The sequence below is a fragment of the Arvicola amphibius genome, chromosome 5 (assembly GCF_903992535.2).
Source record: "Arvicola amphibius chromosome 5, mArvAmp1.2, whole genome shotgun sequence".
NCBI classification, from domain to species: Eukaryota; Metazoa; Chordata; class Mammalia; order Rodentia; family Cricetidae; genus Arvicola; species Arvicola amphibius.
Window position 1 is genome coordinate 122,726,295 of NC_052051.1, and position 12,555 is coordinate 122,738,849.

The window sequence follows — 12,555 nt, forward strand, 5'->3', positions numbered from 1 at the left end:
TACCTAATTTTCTGTCCTATCAAAGGGTCAATGCAGTTTCTTTATTAACCAATGAAAGTAACACAGACAGATGACCCTCCTCCATCATACCAACCCTTCAGCACATAAGTTTTGGGGAAACACTTTCTATCTAAATCCCATACCCCTAGGCAATCAGAATTTCTCAGCTCCATTCTAAACCTTTTGTATTTCTTGATTTGTTTGTTTATTTATTTGAGGGGGGGATGTTGAGCACATGTAACATGCTGAGTGTGTGAAATACTACTATGTGAACTCAGTTGCTTCTTCTCCCCTTGGCGTGGGTTCTGGAGATAGAACTCGGACTGCCGGGCTTGTTTTGCAGGCACCTTTACGTGCTGAGCCATCCCACTGGCCCTCTGTCCTAACCTTGCGGGATCAGCATCACATAGACTTTAACTTTCCTGATAGGACCAGAGACAGCCCAATGAGACCCTGCGCCCCTCAGCTACCAGACTATTCACACAATGGTCCCCAAGGAACTGGAATTCTCCCAGGATTCTCGGGCTGTGTGAAGGAAAAAAATCGGAAGCTTGGTGCCAATTAGTCTCCCCTAAAGAGATTTCGCAGTCAATAAGCTGCAGACAAGACTGGGGCGGAGATAATCGGCGTGTCAGTGATAGTCAGGACCACCCCTTGACCAGGTCTGCTTAACTCCGCATGCCTCTTGCCGTCTACTGAGACCCAAACCTCGTGCTGAGACCCTGAAGGTGGACCTGGTGGTAGCGCCACTGCACTTCTATTTATTCTTCATCCCCATGTGGCAATATTGAGTCACCATCTCTTTACAGTTCACAGTCCCTTGTCTCTTACAGTTGGCCTGTTGAGGACAGAGGCTGAATGGAGCTCCTTAGGGCCATCAGGGTCCTGGCTTTGACCCTAACAATTCCTTTTACAATGTATGGGCCATGACTGGACTCAAGTGTTTTGATTTGGTAAATTTAAAAGTGATTATTTTATTTGTAACTTATTTTTTTTTAACTTTATTTAACTTTATTTCATGTGCATTGGTACAACAATGTCAGATTCTCTGGAACTGGAGTTACAGACAGCTGCGAGCTGCCATGTGGATGCTGGGAATTGAACCCGGGTCCTCTGGAAGAGCAGTCAGAGCTCTTAACCACTGAGCCATCTCGCCAGCCCTATTTGTAACTTATTTTTACTTACGTGTGTATGTTTGCCACCTAGGTGCTGCTGCCCAGGGAAACCAAAAGAAAACTTGGGAGCTAAAGTTACAGGCATCTGTGAGTCTCCTGATGTGGCTCCTGGTTCCCAGTTTTGACCCACTGCAAGAACAGCAAGCACTATGAACTGCTGAGCCATCTCTCCTGCCTGAGAAACAATTGCTTTAAAAAGAAAGAAAACCTCCATATCTTACTAATGACCCAAAGCTACAAACTAAAAAAAAAAAAATCATGTCCGGAAAATATCAATGAAGATAATAATAACTTATCAGGCACTTCCTGTTTGCTAGTATCTTACTAACTGCCCCATAAGTCTAATTTCAAACTCAGTAATATTTGTTGCCTCTAGATTGTAACAGTGTCCAATGTAATGTGGTTTAAGAAATAAGGAAAATTTACCATTTTATAATTCCGTGATGTCCCTGGCTCAGTCACTCCTGTCTCTCTGAAGCCTCCCTCAGTGTCTAGGACATACTTCTTTCAGAAGGGCAGCATCAGGTGTCAGAGGAGCTTATGTAAGGAAGGCGGATTCCTAGCATCTCCTCTTAACTAATTCTCACCGCGAAAGAACCGAAAGAATCGTTCCTCTCTCTGACGCCCCTCCTTGGGTTCCAGTGGCCCTGATGAAGTCGCGTGTTGCTGCAAGGTCAACAGAGAACCACTGTTGTTGGTTGTTTTTTTGCTCTGACTCCTTTGGGGGCTGCCACACAGCTCCAATAAATACACGGAGGCTTATTCTTTCTTATGAATGCCCGGCCTTAGCGTGGCTTGTTTCTAGCCAGCTTTTCTAACTTAAATTATCCGTTTCTCTTTAATTACTTTTTTCCTCTGGATTTTTTTATTTTTTATTAATTAAATTATATAATTTACAAATTTTCACCTCCTCCCATTTCCCCTCCCCTCCCCCCTCCTCCCTTCCCCTCCCTCTGCAGTCCAAGGAGCAGTCAGGGTTCCCTGCCCTGTGGGAAGTCCAAGTTCCTCCCCCATCCATCCAGGTCTAGGAAGGTGAGGATCCAAACAGACTAGGTTCCCACAAAGCCAGTACAGTAGAATCAAAACCCAGTGCCATTGTCCTTGGCTTCTCAGTCAGCCCTCCTTGTCAGCCACATTCAGAGAGACCCGTTTGATCACATGCTCCATCAGTCCCAGTCCTGTTGGCCTTGGTGAGCTCCCATTAGATCAGTCCCATTGTCTCGGTGAATGGGCGCACCCCTCACGGTCCTGACTTTTTTGCTCATGTTCTCCCTCCTTCTGCTCCTCATTTGGACCTTGGGAGCTCAGTGCAGTGCTCCAATGTGGGGCTCTGTCTCTCTCTCCATCCAGCGCACTGATGATTATCTTGCCTCTGCACTTTTTACCTTTCTTTATTCTATATATTTCTCTTTCTTTCTTACTCCATGGCTGGCTGTGTTGCTGGGTGGCTGATCCCTTCTTTTCTCACTCATTCTCCCTCTCCTCAGATTCCTCCTCCTATTTATTCTCTCTGCCTGTCACCTCCGCCTATCATTTCTCCTGCCTTGCTATTGGCCATCAGCTCTTTATTAGACCAATCTGGTGTTGTAGACACAGCTTCACAGAGTTAAACAAATGTACCATAAAAGAATGCAACACATCTTTACATCATTAAACAAATGTTCCACAGCATAAATAAATGTAACACATTTTAAAATAATATTCTCCAACACATCTGGGTCTGGAATTTGCTGTTGTAACAATTGGTGGACTCTTGGGTAAGAAGGAGAGAAAGAAGGGTAGCTATTGGGGAAAAAGCAGACAGTATCACGCGTGGGTACGTTTCCATTCCCCCTTTAGACAGAAAGCTGCCGCTCCAGAGGACAGCAGTTACTACCAGTTAGACAGCATGGTGCTAGTATAGAAACCTAGCACTGTGGAATCCAAGTCTCAGACTCCAAGTCCAGTTTTCCCAGCTGTGCCTCTTTTCAACCACGGCCTTTTTTCCTTCTCTGTAGAAAGAATGCTGGACTTCCTGTTTTATGGCATTGTGGTACTGATTAAAAAGATAAGGTGTGTCTAAAGTAGAAAGTCAGGCCAGTGTTGTGTGGAATGCTCTGTGTTGACTAGGCTGGCCTTGAACTCACAGAAATACTCGTGCTTGCTCTCTCTCTCTCTCTCTCTCTCTCTCTCTCTCTCTTTCTCTCTCTCTCTTTCTCGCGTTTTTGTTTGTTTGTTTTTGTTTTGTTTGTTTTTTTTGTTTTTTGTTTTTGTTTTTTTTTTCCCGAGACAGGGTGTAGCGGGGGTCGGAGGAATTTGGAAATAACCAAAAATAGTCCTTTTAGAATAAATCAGTTTTAATAAAAGGAGAGAGTGGGATACACTTACAAAGCCAAAGCTCCAGCGAAGCAGAGAGTCAAACGGGGAAAAAACAGGGCCGTCTATCCCCAACCCGGTTCTTTTTAAAGGTACCTTTCTCCCCTGGAGCAGCCACGCCCCTGAAAGCAGGGATTGGCCAGCTGCCCCAACAACAGGGTTTCTCTGTAGCTTTGGAACCTGTCCTGGAACTAGCTCTTTCAGACCAAGCTGGTCTCGAACCCACAGAGATCTGCCTGCCTCTGCTTCCCAAGTGCTAGGGTTAAAGGAAAGCATCACTAAGCCTGGATCTATCTAACTTCTATTTTTCTTTTGAGATTTTATTTATTTTTATTTTATTAAATGACTGTTTTATCTGTATTTCCATGTAATGGGTATGTGCAGTGCTTGCAGAGGCCAGAAGAGGGTGTCAGATCCCCAGGCCCTGGAATCACAGATGGTTGTTAGCCCCTGTGTAGGTAGGTACTGGGAATTGAAGTCAGGCCCTTTGTAAGAGCAGCACATGCTCTTAACCACTGAGTCAGTCTCTCTAGCTCCTGAATATAATATAAGGATTTTCATGGCAATGTCAGCACATCTTAATATTACTGTATTTAAATTAATAGAACTCATACACAATAGTAAAAAGCCAAGTATAACAGAGGAGAGTTATGCAAATGAATAGGATTAGGAAAGATTAGCTTTCTTAGATGCTACATCTTACCTCAAAGACAGTGATTGCCACAGTGTGAAAGTGGCGCTTAAATACATTGGCAGATTAATAGAGAAGATATGGAGTTCAGGAGCTGATGATAGTGGTGACTCTTAAATTAGTAGGAAGAGATCTATTACAAAATTACAAAATAATTACAATTTTTTGAAATTACAAAATTCAAAAAGAGAAAGCAAAAAGATTTTAGTAATTTATTTAGTAAAAATATTTCCTGAATATTTACAACATTGCCTCTGGTCACACACCCAGTAAATCTCATGTGAGTTTATGGAAACAATAAAACCACAGAAGTATTAGAAGAAACCGAAGAGTACTTTTTGGATAATCTTCACATGAGATGAGTCTTTCCTGAAAATAAAAAGAAGCTAGAAGAAAAAGACAGAGAGAGAGAGAGAGAGACAGAGACACAGAGAGAAAGGAGGGAGGAGGGAGGAGAGAAAAGAAAGAGAAGAAAGGTAAACATAGGCTGATAAAGTTTACTTTTGCAAATGGAAAATACCAAGAATGGGAAAAATATAAGAAAAGTTATAATCTATCCTTAGAAAAATATTTACAACGTTATCACACAGAGGCTAAGGCTAATGTAGCCAGCATTTAAATGAGATATCTGCTGCTTCTAGTCAATAGGAAAAGACCAACCAGAAACCCACAGAACCCAAGCAAAGGGTATGCACAGGTATTTCACAGAGAAGATAACGCCCAAGTCCCTAAAACACGTGGACATTTCAGTCTCTCTTTAACACCTTCTGATTGAAGACTTAAGATAAGCAGGGCATGGTGGCACAAACCTCCTTAATCCTAGCACTCAGGAGGCTGAGGTAATCTCACCTGTTTAAGTTTGATGTCACCCTGGGCCTCCTAGTAAATTCCAAAAAGCTTGGGCTACAGAACTTGCCTCAAACAAACAAACAAACAAAAAACCCAGCAAACCTAGCTGGGTTTAGTTTTCTATTTCCTGCGTTTTGACTGTTAAAGTTATCAAAGATTAAAAGGTGTGAGGACCTCATTTTGGGAAAATATGGGCGACAATATGCTGGTGGGAATGTAAACGGATGCAGGATTTGTGGACTACCTATATGAATTATGAGTGGATATTATAACTCAGCAAATCCATTTTGTAGCAGTAATGATCAAAATCAGAGCTTCATGCATGCTGAATAGATGCTCTACCGCTGAACTACATCCTCTGCCTTACATTTTCATGTCGAGATATAGTTTACATAGCATAAAATTCACTGTGTGCAGCAGATGGCTCAATTGGTTGGGTGTATTTGCAGAGTTGTGCAAGTTCACTTCAGTGTAATTTTAGAATATTTCCATGTCATAGAGCTATACAAACAAAATGCCGAGGGCTGGGGTATTGGCTCAGTCTGCATAGTATTTGCTGTGCAAGCTTGGGGACTATATTTGGATTCCCAGTCCCCACGTGAAAAGGCTGGAGTGGTAGTGGTGTTTATCTGTAATCCTAGCACCGGGAAGGCAAAGATAGGGAGATTCCTGGAATTCTCTGGCTAGGTTGTCTTGCTTAATCAGTGAGCTTCGGGTTCAGCGAGAGACTCTGTTTCAAAAGGTAAGGTAGAGAGACAGAACAGATCCAACGCCGACCTCTGACCTCCAACCTCGGACCTCCAAACATTTGTGTGCACACACGAGCATATACTGCATAACACACATGTGCCACCACCACAGAAATATGTGCAGCTGGATTGGTGTCCTTGCAATATAAAATAAAAATCCTCTGGAAAGACAAGTTTGCTGAAACTTCCTTGTTTCTAAACCTGTAATTTGAATAAATAGCTGGGAGGAACAGTCCTAAATAGATTATAAAAACGACGAGGCTGTCAAGATGCCACTTGACAGGCAAACCTGATGGTCCAAGATGGATCCCTGGAACTCAAATGCAAGAGAGAACCAATTTCTAAAAGTTGTCAACTGACACGTATGCCATGGTGCAGGCCTGCACACACATGTGTAACACACATGTGCCACGGTGCAGGCCTGCACATACGTGTGTAACACACGTGTGCCGTGGTGCAAGCCTGTACACACATGTGTAACACGTGTGCCGTGGTGCAAGACTACACACATGTGTTACACATGCGTGCCATGGTGCAAGCCTGCACATACACATAACACATATAACAGTAAGAGAAAATATAATGTGAAACTGCACAGACATTTTTTCTTTTCATTTCTTTTCCACAGGGTCTCTTGTGTCCCAGGCCAGACCTAAACTTACTGTATAACCAAGGATGACTCTGAAAGTCTTATCTTTCTGCCTCTGCATCCCAAGTGCTGTGACTTCAGACAGACATCGCCACATTGTGCTGAGGACAAACCCAGAGCTTTGTACATCTCGACAAGCACTCCAGCAACTGAACTAACCAAGTGAAATGCCCAGGAACCTATGGATTCCTGTTCTTTGCTAATTCGCTCACGGGAGTAAAAGGACCCAGAACTCGCTGTATTTGAAGAGAACAGGAGAAGCGCTAAGTTAGGTAAAGGAAATGGCTCTCCAAAACAATTCTCACTAATGACAGGAAGGATGGAGGGGGAAGGAGTGTAGATGGAGGAGCAAGTGGTTGTGAAGCCTGCGTACTTGGAAGGCAAGCAAGAGCAACACTGATTCTGTGTGTTCACAAGCTAACCTGCTGGGGTTTAGTCAAGTGATCTTTATGACCCAAGTTATTAACTAATAGCTTCTTTCAATGATACTTTCTTTTTTTAAATTTGTTTATTTATTATATATACATATTCCAGGAGACAGTGCCAGATCTCAGTACAGATGGTTGTGAGCCACCATGTGGTTGCTGGGAATTGAACTCAGGACCTCTGGAAGAGCAGCTAGTGCTCTTAACCTCTGAGCCATCTTTCCAGCCCCCCAATGATACTTTCTTTAATTCAAACTCAATGTGCTAATTGGTAGTGGGGGTTACCAAATGCAACTTATGTATATGAGTGAGTGTGTGTGTTTGTGTGTGTGTGTGTGTGTGTGTGTGTGTGTGTGTGTGTATGTGAACAGTGTTCTTATTAATGGTCAAAATTTAATAAACTCTTACTCGGCCCTCATAAGAAGCACCAGGCTCATGGGCAACATTAGCTCTTTGCTCACTCATGGGCTTAAGGACATCAAGTACTTGGCGGCTTTGACATTTCCTCTTTGCTCTGTGGACTCCCCTGGGGAAGGCATGGCCATGTGCTGTAACGGTGTGACAGGTGACCTGCAACTGTGAAGAGAAGGAAAAGCCGCAGAGGCTGCACTGACTGCCAAAGTCAACACGCTGGATGCCCCTCCCAGTAAGATCGTGGCAAGAGTTTCCTCCACGCCCTATGGCAAGCCCTGTCCAGTCACAGATGGCCTGGTTTCACCCAAAGCTGGACGTGCTTAGTAGTTCAGCATGTCGTTCCTTTACCCACATGAAGATTTTTGTTGTTTTTGCCTTCAGCTCTTGGTCTTAGTTCAGTCTCTTCCCCACAACAAGTACCTTTCATCTCCCTTTTTTTTTCCAGAGCTGTAGTGAGGAGGCAAGCAGGCCTGCTTTTCATCCCGCCCGGATCCCACACAGCTAGCTTCACACCCGAAATAACAACACACAAATTGTATTCATTTAAATACTGCCAGGCCCATTAGTTTCAGCCTCTTATTGGCTAATTCTCATATCTTGCTTTAACCCATATTTAGTAATCTGCGTAGCACCACGAGGTGGTGTCTTACCGGGAAGGATCTTAGCCTGTGTCCATCTCGGAGAGGAGAGGCATGGTGACTGCCTGAGGCATCTGCCTGACTCCGCTTTCTTTCTCCCACAATTCTGTTCTGTCTACTCGGCCTACCTAATTTTCTGTCCTATTAAAGGGCCGATGCAGTTTCTTTATTAACCGATGAAATTAACACATAGACAGAAGACCCACCTACATCACAGAGCCCTCTGTTAGGCAGAGATATGGCTGGGCAAGATCTTGACATCTTGACTACAGGTAAACCTTGTATTTGTGTCTTAGGTACTTTTAGGTTGCTGTGATAAAACAGCAAATCGCAGGCAGCTTGGGGAAGAAAGGGCTTATTTTGGCTGATGGTTCCAGAGGATTAGGGTTCATGAGGGCAGAGAAGAGGCATGGTGGCTTGAGCAGGACACAGAGAGCTCACATCTTCAAGCCATGAGCACGAAGCAGAGAAAAATCAACTGGACATGGTATGAGCCTTTAAATTCTCAAAGCCCCTTTCAATGACATACTTTCTACAACAAGGCCACGTGTCCCAAACCTCCCCAAACCGTCCTATCAGCTAGGGACCAAGTATTCAAATGGCTAAGAGTATGGGGGATATTTCTTACGTAAACCAAGACAACTTGCTACCAGGAGACACAAGCATTGTGCTTTTTCAGGATTGAAAGAATGGCCACTACCACCACCGACGAGGCTTAGAGCTTTGACTTGGAGCCGTAGTGAGATGATACAAAGGCTCAAGGGAGCTGTTTCTGAAGATAGCAGCAAGATGCCCCATGAAGTCAGGAGGGTCCAGCTTCATCCCAAGGCCTTAGGATTTGCAAAGGCAAAGTCAAGGGCTAAGGTAAACATCATTGCCTTGCCATGGGAAAACTCCAGCATGAAGTTGTTAAACTGGAAGATAAGTCAGGAAAGCAAGGAGCAAAGGGGATCTATGACTGTTTCTCCTACCTACCACCCAACTCAGGGGAGACAGTCCAACTTCCACCCATTCGTAAATGAGACAACTTCTCTGGGCTGAGCACCATAGAAGGCTTAATCAAATGGATTGTAGCCCGTCTCCCCAAATGCAAATGCGTGCAGAATGAATCCACAAAATCCAGCTCCAGGCATCCTACCTGAGCTCCTCTTCCCCCAGATGGGTTCAAGATGAGAATTCCTATACTCCAGTCCTCTGCTTTCCGAGTTTACGGCCCAACTTTCCCAATTCTTTAGATGCGCGGGGCCCCGCTGAGGCACCATCTTTGCTACCAGCAGCTTTCTCCATGCAAATCCCACCACTAATTTACATCTGCACACCCCTGGCAGATCAGGGGGCTCCTCTCTCGCCAGTGCAGCTATACATACTTCACTTGCAAAGAATGCCCAGCAGCCTCTCTTTTGTTTTAAATCTGTTTCCTTGCAAGAAGCAATGGTTCTAAGAGTAGGGTTGTGGGGAAGGATCAAGAACATTCGTTCCCTCTTCCCCATCCCATGCTGTGGTTTATAAGTGCTAAACAATGGTTGTGCTAATAGCATAGATATGGTGTGTGTGTGTGTGTGTGTGTGTGTGTGTGTGCGCGCGCGCGTGAGTGTATGTTGGTTAGTTTTGGGTCTGTGTGTCAACTTGACACAAGTGTCATGTCATCTGGGAAGAGGGAACCTCAATTGAAAAATGTCTGCAGGGAAATATGTGGAGTGTTTGCTTGGTTAACGATTGACGTGAGAGGCCCAGCCCACAGGGGCAGTGCACCCTTGGGCAGGTGGTCCTGGGAGACGCTAAGGAAAGAAGTTGAACACGAGCCTGGAGAGCACAAGTAGTCATCCTCTCTGGTTCTGCTTCAGTTTCTGACTCCAGCTTTGTGCTTTGGGTTCCTGCAGACGGACTGTGACCGGGAGGGGTAAGATGACTCGCTGGTTTCAGTCAGTGCTTTATTACAGCAGCAGAAAGCCAGGCAGGACAATGTGTGAGCCACTCAACAATCCTCAGAGTGACTCTTTCTTGTGAGTATTATCTTTATTTTTCGAGGACACTGAGATCAGCAAGGTTTATTGACGCTTGACTACATGTGTGAACACCCAAAATTCCAAAGCAAAACCTTAATCTGCAATGTGATGGTATTACAGGGTCAGGAGCTTGAGACTATTGGGAAAGAGGGCTCTGCCTTCAAGAATAGGACTCGTTCCCTGACTAAAGATGCTTCCAGGAACCAGTTTCCTCTTCATCCCCGTGAGTAGGCAGTAAGAAGATGCCATCTCCAGAAAACTGATCCTCACCAGACACCAAATCTTAGTGCCTTGTACTGGCTGGTTTTGTGTCAACTTGACACAAGCTAGAGTCATCGGAGAGGAAGGAGCCTCAGTTGAGGAAATGCCTTCATGAGATCCAGCTGTAAGGCATTTTCTCATTTAGTGATCAATGGGGGAGGACCCAGCCCGTGGTGGGTGGTGCCATCCTGGGCTGCTGGTCCTGGGTTTTATAAGAAAGCAGGCTGAGCAAGCCAGGGGAAGCAGGTCAGTAAGCAGCACTCCTCCATGGCCTCAACATCAGCTCCTGCCTCCAGGTTCCTGCCCTGTGTGAGTTCCTGTCCCGACCTCTTCTGTGATGTAATGTGGGAGTGGAGGCTGAGCATACCTTTCCTCCCCAGCCTCGTGGTCTTCTCACAAGACATCCTCGGCCTTGGACGCCTCAGTTCTACAGGCTGTAGAACTGTGAGCGAGCATTTCTGTACAGACTGACTAGTCTGAGGAGTTCTGTCACTGTGGCCCAAAGACACTGCTGGGTCCTCTGTGTTGCTCTCTTGGCCCTCACCCATGTTTTAATGTTAGTTTTAGCAAAGTTCTACTAACTGTCGCATTTTAATAATGATCTAGTTAACACTAAAACATTTAGCCTCAGATCCAAATTTTATTTAAAAGATCTCCCTCCCCCTCTCTCTCTCTGTCTCTGTCTCTCTGTCTCTCTCTGTGTGTGTTTGTGTGTGTGTGTGTCTTAAAGCTACTTCTGGAAAAAAATAATTAATAGAGGACCAAGCTGGGATTCAAATCCAGGTAGTTTGACTTCATGGCTGTGTTCCCGAGTGTGTGGGGCAGATACAGTGACAAGTTGATTTAAAAATACCAATAAAATCACCCAGAAGTCAGAATGGAGCTTCAATATCACTGAATATTTTTAATTTTTAATAACAGTAATGAAACATTTTCCTCCCTGGGTGGACCACTCCTCTGGACTTAGTAGGCTGGATACTATCTTGTCTACATGTGGGTCCAACATGGAGCAGCCACGACACAATTCAGAGGAAATCACAACTGGAAAACTGAGAATGGCCAAGAAAAAAGATAGGAAGACCTTGACCTTATACTTTTTGGATTCTGTTGTTTACTTTTTAAAGTTACTGTGGCAAAATGCACCTATAAAACATATTGTTTTAATCATTTTTTAAGTATACAGTTTCATAGCGTTAGGTCCATTCACAATATATCTAGCAAGGGCTTTACCAGAACTTCCTCATTACTCCAAACCAACCTCTTCAGCTATTGAAAAATTAACATCCTATTTCTCCTGCTACCGCCCCTGACTGTCTCTGTGACTCTGTCTCTATGAATTTATCACATATATGTGAAAGCAGGTGATATTTTCTTTTTAAATATAATGTTCATTTATGTTTTAGCACATGTCAGAATTTTACTATTTTTCAAGGCTGTATAATATTCCCCTGCAGGAAAGAACCTAGGTCTTGAGTGACCTCATTAAGCCACCACATCTTCTAGGATGCCTAGAAGTGAGACAAACTATCCTTCCTTCCTTCCTTCCTTCCTTCCTTCTTTCCTTCCTTCCTTCCTTCCTTCCTTCCTTCCTTCCTTCCTTTTAGTTTTTAAGACAGAGTTTCTCTGTGTAACTGTTTTTCTGGAACTTGCTCTATAGACCAAACTGGCCTTGAACTCACTAAGATCTGCCTGCCTCTGCCTCCCGAGTGCTAGGACTAAAGGCGTGCGCCCCACACCTGGCGATACACTATATTTCTTTAGGTCGTGGAGAGTTGTTTGTTCAGGCACAGCTCACATCCTTCTGCACCAGTCCCCAGGCGGGTGGCACAGAGTAGCCAGGACAACTTGCTGGCATGTGGCAGAATTTCTCCGAATCATTGATGTGTATATCTAAAGCTATGTATGTGCACATTAACACAGACCAATGAGGCCCATGTCTCTGCCTCCTTTTATCATTAGTTACTTTGATAACCATTTCTTGCTCATTTTAGCACTTATAATTACTCAGTACCTAACATTTAGTTCTTCATAAAAACAAAAACAAAACAAAGCAACAACAAAAAGCCTGCCGAGCTCCAGGTTGCCTGGAGCATTGTGCCATGCTCTCAGGGACATGGATTGACACTTCTCAGGATACTTTTCTACAGTCTTCACTGGAGATGAAAAAGAAGAAAAGCATTTGTTAAGAAATGCCACCCAGCATCAGTTCCAGTTTGGCAGGCATGTGAAGGGTGGGTGGTTAATGTCTTCTTATTATTATATGGCACTTGCGAAGTTGAAAGCATTACAGCAATAATAATAGCAATAATAATGAAGGGACACTTACTAAAACTGAAAAAGATG